Source organism: Bos indicus x Bos taurus, chromosome 4 (assembly GCF_003369695.1).
Source record: "Bos indicus x Bos taurus breed Angus x Brahman F1 hybrid chromosome 4, Bos_hybrid_MaternalHap_v2.0, whole genome shotgun sequence".
In the NCBI taxonomy this organism is placed as follows: domain Eukaryota; kingdom Metazoa; phylum Chordata; class Mammalia; order Artiodactyla; family Bovidae; genus Bos; species Bos indicus x Bos taurus.
The window spans coordinates 107,270,595-107,283,986 of record NC_040079.1 but is presented as its reverse complement, the minus strand read 5'-3'; the positions used below and the strand labels follow the sequence as shown (position 1 = coordinate 107,283,986).

The window sequence follows — 13,392 nt, the reverse complement described above, 5'->3', positions numbered from 1 at the left end:
GGTAGAGGTGGAATCAGTCATCTCAGACATTAGCAGCATACATATCAAACGGTCCTCTTCCAGTTTTGCTGCCGAGGACAGTCAGCGATAAATCTCCTTGAATTTCAATTGCTTGATCACATAAACTAAAATGGCTTGGTCAGTAGCTAGATAGGAATGCTCTGGAAAGCACTTTTCTAAATTGATCCTTTGCTTCTGTTGCTAGGGAACACTGAAGTCGTCCAGGTTTAGAAAAGGAAGTAAAGCAGCGGACCAAACACAGGTCATTTGGCATTTAATTACCACCCCACCTCCAAGCACACACCTTTTTGCCCCAGGACAGATACAGCACTGGAGGTCGGTTCTGCTAGTTTTCACCCTTGAGGTGCAGGGCTTTGTCTCCTCACCTCCTGTAGACTGTCCAGCTCTGATTTGTTTTCTAAGCACTGGAGTCTTATTGATAGAATGAGTGCTTTAGCATCTTTTTGGGTCTGAGTCAGCTCAGTGAAGCAAAAGGATTATCAATTACAGGTCAGAGAAAAACCGTGTTGGAATGAAATAGTGAAAGAAAAGGAAAGAGAGGGTGAAGGAGGCAGAAAAGCAAGAGGAGGAAAGAAAGAGCATGTAAGCAGTCACTTGTTCTCAAGAACTCATCCTTTTTTAGGAACAAGCTTCCCAACTGTGGATGGATTAATTGTGTGACTCTTTCATTAAATTATTGTACATATTTAGAGTGATAAAACCATTTTTAAAATCATGCTGAAATTTACCACAGTTAAATTTCTATTCAAACATCATACATATGGCTTTTTCTATAAACTAAGCCTACTGAAATATCTTATTAAAATGTGGACATATTGGGAATTTCCTGCCAGTCCAGTGGTTAGGACTCTTCACACTCACTGACAAGGGTCCCAGATTCAATCCCTGGTCTGGGAACTAAGCTTCCCACAAGCTGCACCATGTAGCAAAAAAAAAAGAGTTGGCAGATTATGTATACAAACGTATTATTTAATACAGTTTGATACTTTTTTCTTGAAGTACATGAAGCAAGTATAACAGTTCTTTATTTTGTTTTTTTCACCAAGAGACACAACAGACTCAAGCACTTCTAGTTTACACCAGCATGCCTGGCAGGTACTAGTTTACATGTGTCTCAGGCTGTGAAAAATGACAGTTTTGTCCTGCTGCCAGGTTTCATGTTTGTAATTTCTTAGTGTCTGAGTAATGCTGGTCTATATACGAGTTCTCCAGTTTGTATCCAGAGGCCTTGAAGTGACGAGAAATGTCTGTGGCCACCCAGATGTTCAAGTCAGGATTAGGAAAAGCGCAGAGAACAGGCTTGTTAGAGAGATCCTGGTAGAAGGAAGAGTTGTAGTTGTAGTTTGATTAAATTCCCTAAAAAAACTCACTTAAATAGCATGCTCTTATTGAGCCTCCAGGTATTCCAGATGGGGCAGAAGAAGGTTTTGGTTGGTTTAGTTGCTAAGTCGTGTCCAACTCTTATAACCCCATGACTCCTCTGTCCATGAACTTCTCCAAGCAAGAATGCAGGAGTGGGTTGCCATTTCTTTCTCCTCAGGGATCAAACCCAGGTCTCCTGCATTGCAGGCAGATTCTTTAATTACTGAGCCACCAGGGAAGGGTGGATATGAAATGAATAGATAATATGAACATTTTAAGAGATGGAGAGGGAGGTTTAAGATGGGAAAAAAGTGAATAAAATTAGAATAATTTTTCCTGATTCAGAAACCTTATGTTAAAGGTGGGACCTTACGTTCAAGGTGTGTCGTAGGGTATTTTTGGAGTAAAAGTAGGCTTTGGGTGCATGAAGAACAGTTTATACTTAATTATGTAAGCATTGTGACCATTAACAGTTTTATTTTTTCTTAGAAATTAAAAACTCTATTAATGGAAAAAGATAACATTTGCAAAGTCAACAATAATGATAACAAGCAATACTTTCTAACACAATATTGTAAATCAACTATACTTCACTTAAAAAAATATTTATGGGAAACAACGCAATAGTTCTACAGGGCAGTTCTACAGGGCAGGCAGTGTTTTAAGTAACTCAGAATAATTCACTTAATTCTCACAACAACCCTAAGAATAGTATTGCTGTCATCCCATTTTACAGATCAGAAACCGTAGGTGAAGAAATTAAGCCGTCTGCCCTGGCTCACTGTGGTGGTTCAGACAGTAAAGAATCTGCCTACAATGAGAGAGACCTTAGTTCAATCCCTGGGTAGGGAAGATCCCCTGGAGGAGGGCATGGCAACCTACTCCAGTATGCTTGCCTGGAGAATCCCCATGGACAGAGGAGCCTGGTGGGCTGCAGTCCATGGGGGTCACAAAGAGTCGAACATGACTGAGTGATGAAGGATACAGCATACATGCTCAGTGAGCAGGAGAGCAGTTCTCATCCAGCTCTACAGCCCATGTTCTTAACTACGCAGCTGAACTGTACTGCTTTTTTGGAATCCGCTGCTTCTCTTAGACAACTGATGGGAACTCTGCCTTCAGAAAAGGCTGAAATCATAAGAAGTCAGAAAATCCAAAGCAATACCGTTAATAGCATTGAGGCATAACAGGAACTGGGTCACTAGTAGGTTTGTAAGTGTGATTCAAGGATCCCTTTGAATTTTGGGCATTACTACCAAATACTTGTTTTATTTCATACCCATCTACTCAGCCAGTAGACCACTGGTTAAATAACACTGAATGTTATCTTCTCCAAAGTATGAACATGGAATATTATATATAAAGCATTTTATCCTTAGTTCCTTTAGTTACTTTCTATTTCTTAACTCTAAGGAAAACTGTGCAAGAAGAAAATGACTTAAATTGCAAGATAGCAGATTATAGGAAAGTCTTGTGCTTCGTCGTTCAGTCACGTCCGACTCTTTGTAACCCCATCTACTGTAGTGCGCCAGGTTTCTCTGTCCGTGGGGATTTTCCAGGCAAGAATACTGGACTGGGAGTTGCCATGCCCTCCTCCAGGGTATCTTCCCAACCCAGGGATCAAAGCCAGGTCTCCCGCCTAGCAGGCGGATTCTTTACCATCTAAGTCACCAGAGAAGGCACTTTCGTAATAGACTGTGGCTGGAATTAATTAGTCAATTCTGACATCTTTAAAAATACAAATATTTCTTAGCTACCTTTTAGGTTATTTAAGAATAACTTAGAGAAAATAATACCTTCCTGCTGTTTCTGCTTTCCCTTAGTCTTTTTCCACAAAATGGTTTGGCTGTTGGCATTAAGGCCCAAGATTTCTTAAAAGTAGATCTCTAAGATAGTGGTCTACATTTGAATCCTGAACTCAGTAAGTTGAAGACCTGGGACTTATGGACATGTCAGTAGAACTCTGAGCCTGCTTAGGTATTCACACAAGCCAGTTCTTTGATCATTGGCCCTATCCTTGCTTGTTGTGACCCAGTTGTTAGCTTATTGGTTTGCACTGAATCTGATTTTTCTGAATTGAATCATTTTTTGATAATTCACTCATATTTAAATAAAGTCTTTATCAAGAAGAGCAAAGGAAAGTAAACAACTGTTAGTAGATTGACCTCTGATCATTAGGAAATGTCCCTCTTTATTTCTAGTAATTGACCTTATTATTGATTTTGATATTTGAAGGGCTATGTTATCTTTCTTTTAGTGTCTGTGAGATGTCTTTTTCCATTCTTTTATTACAAATTGTCTGTCTTTTGTAAGCAATGGATGGTTGCCTATTTTTATTAAAGTCTCGATCTTATGTTTAAATTTTTTTCTCAACTTTAGAAAGTTGCTATTTATTGATTGATAATAATAAGTTTAAATTTAACATCTTACTGTTTGTAAATCTTTGTTCTTTTTATCTACTTTCTTGCCTTCTTTTGGATTAATCAAATGGGAATTTCTTTTCTTATTTATTTTTTCCTATATTAACTTTATTCTTTTTTTGTGTGAATACCTGTAATAAAATTTAGAATATTTGCTGGAGAAGATGGATTGACTATTCATTAAGACGTTCCCATTCAACTGTTGTGGGGGTTTTGTTTGTAAATAAGTTTATTTTCATGATTCAAAACAATTTTTTGAATAATGACAAAGAATTTCTAAACATGAAAGAATCAGTGGCTATATCTTATAACCAATATTTGAAATCGAATGGACAAGTTTTATTACCAGGATTCATTTTATTAACAATAATCCATGTGTTGTTTCCATGTAAAGTCATGACTTGTTTTGTTTGAGAACAAGTCCCTACCACAGTTAAGCATAAAAAATATCTTCCATAATTGGAGTGTGACCTGCATTACTGAGTAAAGATTTCATAAATATTCTCAAAGAGTTGGAGATTTGTTTTTCTTTAAAAAGCATTCTTTCTATACAAGTGTCATTCTTAGTGAGCTTTTTATAGAGGGTTAAAGTTTATAATCCCTGGTAAATGCCGTGAGTATATCTTTTTGTATAGCTAATGTAGTATATATCTGTGTAGTTGATAGTTAGGTTGGATACGGGGTTAATACAGGTTTAAGCAGTTTAAACTAACACAGTTGTGTTCCGGAATAGAGTTCTTCCTGTATTTTCAGATGAGCAGAGTGAACACCCATTAGCTGGTCAGAATTCTCTTTATTTAAAACAAACTACTTGTTCACAAAGATAAATGTTGAATCTAGAAATACATTTTGAAGATCTTCATATACATTATCATGACCACCTGTGTCTATGTAAGAAAGACAAAGTTCGTTTAATATTAGAAAGCTCATATAATTCACACATTAACTAGAAGACAAATGTATATGATCATCTTATTAGATGAAGACAAACACTAAATAAAGTTGAGCACTTATTCATGATAAAAAGTTTCTTAAACTAGAAATACATATGAACTTTCTTGTTATATGAGGGTAACAAGTCTTTGTCAGTTATCATGTTTGGTGGTGAAATGTTAAAATCAAGAAATCCCTTTAAAATGAAGACTACTTTTAACATTTCACCATAACTCTTTATTACACATCTACTCAATGTTGTCCTAGAGGTCCTATCAAGAAGTAGACAAGATAAGAGATAAGAGAGAAAAGATACAAGGAATGAAAAGAAGCAACGTTACCGTTATTCACCAGTAATAAAATTAAATACATAAGAAAACCTTAAGAGTCTTCAGATCATCAGAATTACTGAGCTTAACATTCTTTTACAAGCTACCATTTATGATAGCAACAAAAAAATATAAGGTATCCAGTGTGAATTTAACAGAATAAACTCGAGATCCATGAAAAGACATTCAAGAAGACCTGTATGAATCAAAAGAGATAGGAAGGCTCAATATTGAAAAAATGACATTATGCCAAACTAATCTATATATTTCTCTGCAGTTTCCATCAGAATTTGAACAGGTGATTTTTCGGAACTTGACAGGTTGTTTCTAAAATGTAGGTGGACAAACAACTTGTTGCCCAGAATAATCAAGATATTCCTGAAGAATACCAAGGTGAGGGAACTTGTTCTTTCAGTTGCTGAGATTCATTGTAAAGCAACAGTATTAAGACAGTGTGGTGTAATCTCAGCAACTGACAAGTAGACCAGTTCAGCAGAACAGAGTCCAGAAACAGGCTGGTCCATTCATGTTAGTTTGAGAGTAATACAAAGCAGACATGACAGTTTAGTGGGGAAAGGATGGACCAACAGATAGCTGGAAAAATTGACCACTCAAGAGAAAACTGAAATTGAATCTGATCTCATACCATTCATGAAATAGATTTCAAATGGATTAAAGTCTCGACAATGAAAGGCAGCATTTAAAACTTTTAGAAGAAAATGTAGGAGAATGCTCATGTAATATCTTATTTAATACAAAAATTTCCAAATCATAAGCAAAATTTGATAAATTTGAGCACAATAATATTAAGAAAATCTGATTATGAAAAGACACTAGGAAAACTTAGAAGCCAAAAATTGAGAGAGGCTATTTATAGCCCATGTAACTAAGAAAAAAGATGGTTATTGTTATACCAATAACACAATATACTTAAAACTTACCCAATCATAAAAAAACACAACTAACATAATAGAAAAATGGACAAAACATGTAAGCAATCTGTTCACAAAAGAAGAAACTCAAAGGTTGGTGAACATAAATGTTCAACCTTATTAATAAGAATAAAATGATTGACAAAGATAAAGTTTCACGGTAATATGTGATAGCTAGTATGTAGGGGAAAAAAGGAGAACTCATACAACTATTTTGTTAAAACAATTTGAATTATCTAATAAAATGGAATACATGCAAATTTTATAGCCCAGAATGTTCACTTCTGTGTGTAAATGAGTGTTCTCCAGAAATTCTTGCTGTGTGCCAGGAGACATGTTCAAAAATGCACAGCAACATCATTCATGATAGGTACAGTTAAAAGATAATTAATCCAAACCTTTGAACATAATATTGAGCAGACAAAAAGGAAAATGATTTGAAGAATATTATATACAGTTCATTACCATGTATGTAAAGTTTAAAAAACAAGCAAAATTAATCAATATATTCTTTAGAGATACTTTTGTGGAATAACTAGGAGAAAAAAAACCAAGGATTACCACTAGAAACAGGGCATAGAGAGGGCTTCAGAAGTAGTAATTTTATTTCTTAGACTCAATAGTAGGTACGTAAGTGTCTTGTTCCCTCTCCTATCTCTATATGACTTATATAGATGGTATACTTTTTTGCTTAAATAAAATATTTTTAAATATAAAAAAATTAAGTAGCATAATTAAAAGATGAGAATGAGAAAAACCACAAAGGATTTTTTAGGCTTAAAATAAATACTAGTTTAAGATTTTTAAGGGAAAAGAAAAAGTCAGCATCAGCCATACATTTATATTGATAAGAAAGTTCTTAGACTTTGGACTCCTCCAGAAAATCATTTTTTGCTGAGGCTGTAACCTTGTGTTGTCTTTGTCTTTTCTGCTTTTCCCCGAGTCCTCATTGTTAGCAGCTCTTTACTGATACCTGTGGATTCTAGGCCAGGCCAGACTCTTATCACCACATCTGATTTATTTCCTGATGGAGTCTGAGAGTACACTAAACATTCACTTTGAGCACTGGAATCCAGAATATTAAACAAAAGTTAAAGCCATAATTAAAGTCAGAATTCATGAAATGGCAAGATAGTAAAAGGAAAGTGCATGCTTGTTCTCCGTTATCAGGAGTGCCCTGTCCCAGAGCATGAGACGCAGAGCAGTGGAGGATTATTCCATGCTGCCGTGTTGTTTAGTTCTAAACTGAGGCAGGGGAGAATTCTCAGCGAGATTCAAGCTTTCTTTATCGTGCATATAGATATCATTTCTTGGTATACTTTCACAATTTTCATTTTTCCTGAACAAATTATTTTCAGTAACTTTTAATCCCCAGTAAGTAATTTTGACCATGAAATACTATTGATTTGCACTAATTAAAGGTTGAATATTCCCAGTAAATCACTGTGGAAAATTTTAATGAACAAGCCAAATGAGTGAGAAATCAATACTTATTGATTGTTTCCTGGCATATAATTAAAGCCAAAATCTGTTCTCTTACCCAGAAAGCAAAGCACTTAAATTGCCTGTCTAGTTTTGTGCGAGTTTTGCATCTGTCTACGTGTAATAGACTTTTGTTGCCAAATCAACAAGGCATTCAAAAGGAGGTATTGAGTTGCAAAATGGCAGCTGTCCTTGGTTCATATTTCTCACTGCATCTTCATAAGTTCACAGAAGTCACCAGACCCTTCAGTCATACTGAGGTATGTATGAGTGCTAGAAGAGAGCTAGAGTTGTTTTGATAGAAAGCAAGTGATTTTTGTCAGAATGAGCTTAAGCTTAGTAATTTTCTGTTAATTTTAAGAAAAGTGAGCTGCTTCCTATTTTATTTTGGCTTTTGAGTAAAATTCAAAAGCCAGTTGAACTATAAGGTAGATTGTGATCTTCTGGAAGTAAAGACAGTTTTGACCCAAATGTGGAATATAACTCCTTTTCAAGGAACTTATACAAGATAGCTGTGTTTTGAAATGTTTCTTTTGTTTTATAATGTGGTTCGCCATGGAGTCATAGTTACATAGTTTGGAAGACGCCATATGGTTATGCTAAGGTAAGATGACTAAAAGAATAGGAAGTTAGGATGGGGGGATATAAAAGTAGAAAGTGCACAAAGTGATTTGTATATGTAGTGTGCACAGTGGGTTCCTGTGGATTATTCAGGATTTCATTTAAGGTGAAATTTATTCTATCAGCCAAGAGGTAAACAGGATCAATCATGGGATCATAACATCTAGAGAATTAAAACTCAAAAAATGAACAGCTGTTTCCAGAACTGGGACCAGAAACTTATCTTGTATGCATGGTTCTGAACAATCTGCCAACCATGTTGTTCCAATAAAGGTTCAGTGCCCTACAGTTTTTCTGTTACTGTGGGGCCCAGGCATCAGATTATAGTTGAATTCTTGTAGGTGGACATGAAGTAATGTTCCACTTCAATACTGGCCTGATTATTTATAAGAACTATAGGAAATTTCACTTATGAGAAAAGTTAGGAAACATTAGAATGTAGGTATACTAAAAATTCTGTTGCTTGTGAGGTTTTTTTTTTTTTTGGATGAAACAGAAGAGTTTAGGGGTACCAAAAAGTCATTCTGATTTTATTGTGGTTTTAATGTTTGATTTATTCAAGTTACATTATCAAAAACATAGTTTTTTAATTTGATTTACAAATCAATACTAAGTGATCTTTGAATATTTAGTTCCTATATACGGACTTAGCTAATTGAACATCTGCAAACATTTTAAATTGCATTTATGAATTTGTTATATTTGATTTCCTTTTTATGTACTATTATCGACTGACAATATTTTCAAGTACTTAAGAAGTTCTTATACATATCTATTATTCTTATACATACTGTAAATTTTAAGTTTTCTTAAATCTTCTATACATAACTCAGTCTTTCCTCTAGTCGAAAGATACTTTCCCATTTAGGAAGCAAACAACTCTCATCTCAGGTAACAGGTTATTCTCTACCAAAGGCATAAAATCTACCAAAGGCATTCACATCTGAATTTTATTCAGATTTTATGTAGATTTTATGTAGTATTTTATAGTATTCTTTCCATACTATAATCAAGGAAGATGTAGCATCAAATATATAATTTGGGGAGTCACCTAATTAGCATGCTTGTGATTACTCATATCTAGAGATTTTTGACAGAAAAGCTAATTTTGATACCTGTAGGAGACCCTGAGTAAGAACACAGAAGCTTGTTTATTGTCATGTCAGAGACTCTAGAATGTTAAGAAAAGGACATTCGCATAATCCACCTTCCTAGACCCAAGTTCTGCACTTGATTTCATAGTCCTACTCAGAGAAGCCTGCAGTTCCCAGACAGTTTGCCCATTTGATTTGATTTATTCAGTTCAGTATTCAGTTCAGTCGCTCAGTCGTGTCCGACTCTTTGCGACCCCATGAACTGCAGCTCACCAGGCCTCCCTGTCCATCACCAACTCCCAGAGTCCACCCAAACCCATGTCCATTGAGTTGGTGATGCCATCCAGCCATCTCATCCTCTGTTGTCCCCTTCTCCTCCTGTCCTCAATATTTCCCAGCATCAGGGTCTTTTCAATTGAGTCAGCTCTCCACATCAGGTGGCCAGAGTATTGGAGTTGCAGCTTCAACATCAGTCCCTCCAATGAACACCCAGGACTGGTTGTATCTCCTTGCAGTCCAAGGGACTCTTCAAGAGTCTTCTCCAACACCACAGTTCAAAAGCATCAATTCTTTGGCACTCAGCTTTCTTTATAGTCCAACTCTCACATCCATACATGACGGAAAAACCATAGCCTTGACTAGACAGACCTTTGTTGGCGAAGTAACGTCTCTGCTTTTTAATGTGCTGTCCAGGTTGGTCACAACTTTCCTTCCAAGGAGCAAGCGTCTTTTAATTTCATGGCTGCTGTCACCATCCACAGTGATTTTGGAGCCCAGAAAAATAAAGTCAGCCACTGTTTCCACTGTTTCTCCATCTATTTGCCATGAAGTGATGGGATCAGATGCCATGATCTTAGTTTTCTGAATGTTGAGCTTTAAGCCAACTTTTTCACTCTCTTCTTTCACTTTCATTAGGAGGCTCTTTAGTTCTTCTTCACTTTCTGCCATAAGGGTGGTGTCATCTGCATATCTGAGGTTATTGATATTTCTCCCAGAAATCTTGATTCCAGCTTGTGCTTCCTCCAGCCCAGAGTTTCTCATGATGTACTGCAGATTTGATTTAACATTTATTCAAATTTTAGGTAATGCAGATCTTTTCTGTCAAAGTCTAAAGATAGCTGACAATGAAGGAGTCCTAAGATATTGAAATGCCTTGTCTAAATTCTGTAATTGCTTTATATTCTCAGAATCAAGCAACTTGTACAAGTGTTTCAAGTGATGTATGGTGGAATTTAGGATAGCTCATACAGTTTTTTGTTGTTGTTGTTTTTCTGACTTATAGCCACTTCTTCTATGGGTAGGCTAGTCTAGTGGCATTTCTAAAGAGTCATTCTTGAGATATGAACTACAGAAATGACCCCTGAAAGTATAGTCTTAAAAGATATGGACAGCAAAATCTGGACCTCTCTCTACTCTGAGAATAGGAGTGTAGATTGACCATAAACTGAAGAAGGCTAAGTTAAATACCAGACTGCACTGGAAAATCACTACATTAAAACAAATAGCCAAATTGTGTTTCAAAGATCATATGGATAGTTTTGAGATTGCATTTGTTGATAAAGAGGTAAATAGTATTCCTCAATATTTTTCAAAGATTAGCAAATAACATATATACAACAATAAATTCAGACCTAATTAAAAATTAGGAAACAGTAATCTTTTGATTGATCTAAAAGGGTAAGAAATCAAGTCAGCCTCCTAAAATTTAATGAATACTACCTGGGGTATAAAATTTGTCAGGTTTTGGGTGGTTGTAAAGAAATCAACTATTAATAGAGTGTAGAGTAAGAGTTGCTCATGGGTGGGTTCCTAACCAAAGTGCTATCATGAGGTGAGCTGAAGTTGTATAACTTGACCTCAAATTACCATATCTGATTCAGTACATCTTCCCCTACAGCACTAAAACAGAGAAGTAGCTGGAAGGAAGCTAAAGGGTCTTCTTTAGTCCAAATCATCTGGCAGTAAAATGGCCAAGCAGGCAAACAGTCTCCATGTATGTGATGAAAGACAGCCTTCTCATGTCGGGGCAGGCTGTTGGTCACGGGGACTTTGACTGGGTATCCTGGGCTGATATCAACATCTGAGTCCTAGAACACTAGAGCTATCAGATTAGAATGAAATTAAGATGTTTCTAAAAGAAAATATACTAGATGTGTGCTCTTTCTTCTTTGCTAATTTTAATTGCATTTCATGTATAGATTTTTCTAAAATATCTAACACAAAATTTTTTTTAACATTACAAATAAGACTGAGGTACCTGTTGACCAGCCTCTTCAAATCTAATGTCTTCTTTGAAAGCAACCACCATCATCAGTATGAAGTGTATCTTTTCAGTTCACTTGCTATGCAACTATATGGACATATTTACTGTTAGAAAATGTATTTTATGTTGCTGTTTTTTAAATATTTAAAATGGATATACATGTTGTTTTGCGATTGCTTCAGTCACTTGAGTATCTTGCTAATCTTTTTTTGTATGTCAGTAAATAAAGACATTTATTAAGTGCTTATTATGTGCTCTTCCAAGCATTTATATATGTGTTAATGCATTTAGTCTTTGTTATGTTGTTATCATCATGCCTGTTTAGAAGCTGAGGATTCTGAGGGAAAGAGCAATTAGATAAATTGCCCAATTTAGTGACAGCCTCTGCTTTGGATTCAATTCAAGAAAGACTAACCCCAAGTCTCCTCTCATGGTGACTATTTCACACCGTCTCTCTAAAGTACATAAGCCCACCTCTGATACAATATGTACCAACCCAAAGCCCTATGGGCCCATCTTTTGTGAACTTGCAGTGACTTAATGATATGCAGATACTGTTTGAGTTTAAAGATGCCACCAAGTTCCTCATTAAGCTCAGCATTTTGATTGATAATAGCACAAACCAGGCAGGGTGGTGGTATAAGGTGCGAGTGTTTTTGAGCAGAGTAATCCACATAAGAACGCAGAGCAGACCCCATCGTTATGCTGCTCCAGTTCCCTCTGCTGATGTCCAGTCCTGGTCCGTGGGCAGCATTCCTTTTACGTCAAAAACATCATCAATCTAGTGGAAAACCTGAATGACTCAGACCATTACTGTAGGGAACTGGTTTCTGTATAATATGATCTACAACATCCTAATTTCACAGAACATTTTTCATAAGAGCTGCTAAAATTGTGATCAAATCCATTAAACTCTTTTAAAGGCTCCAGTGTGAATCAATACTGAAGCTAGCCTTAAAATGCAGGTATTTTGAGGTGAAGTCCCACCCACTCAAAACTGCATTATTGTCAGCTGCTTCATACCTTTTCTGTATTTTTCTGCTGTGTTTATTGATCCCTTTGTGTCTGCTCTTCTTTTGTACTTCTAGCTGCATTTGAGTCAGAGATAAGCTGTTTCAGAGTCGGAAGGGTCTGAAAGAAAGAAAAGAGAAGAAAGGAGAGGAGGGGAAAGGGAGTTTTCCTCTGATGCTAATGGCCAGGAGAACAAGAAACACTGACGAGAAAGGGCAGAGGAAGAACCCCGGGTCCTGGGCTGTGAGAGCAGCGTTGCGCCGTGCTGTTGATTGGCTCTCTGTAGAGGCTGAATGACGGTGAACATGGCCACCTAGACCCTTACACTCTGTGCTTTTCTTCGTGTGTGCTTAGTCGCTCCGTTGTGTCCAGCTCCTTACACTGAGCAGCACATAACTTGGAAATGTTGAACCAGTTGAACCATCGTCATCCACAAAACTGACAGCTAATTTTTCCATGTAAAGATTTTATTTCTTGGATAAATACACAGTCAAATAAAATCCCTCAGTTTTTTTTTTTTTTTTTTTTTTAATATCCTTCTGGGAATTGGCCAAATAAGCCCTTGATGGGTATTTTTGTTTGGAACATAAAGTAAGACCAAAAAGAGGTTTCAAACAAGGTGGAAGATTGCTTGTGAAGTTTACTTTCAGACTTGAGAGGGGCCTTCTAGGATGAGGCTAGGCTTCTGAGGACTGCGCTCTATCCAGTCTTCCACAGATTAAGTGTGATATGGTCAGTAGACAAGTCAGTGACCACTCAGCCTTGGTTTTCCTACCTGAAAGAGAAAGCTGGGCTAGAACCCCTGAAGTTCAAATTGTAATATTCTGATTTTCACGTGACGTGATTTTAAAAAGCTAGCTTCTGCTGGCCGTTAGATCACCCGTTAGTTCCCAGCAGCAGAAGTCTGGTACACATTTCCCTTCT

General features: G+C 36.5%; 1 protein-coding gene and 1 pseudogene across 11 annotated transcripts in view; one reads left to right on the top strand and one right to left on the bottom strand.

The window, feature by feature from the left end:
* PPP1R9A (protein phosphatase 1 regulatory subunit 9A) overlaps positions 1–13,392 on the top strand; it is a 347,199-nt gene that overhangs the window by 289,005 nt on the left and 44,802 nt on the right. The gene's annotated exons all lie outside the window — the stretch shown is intronic.
* Positions 10,476–10,570, bottom strand: LOC113891952 (annotated as a pseudogene).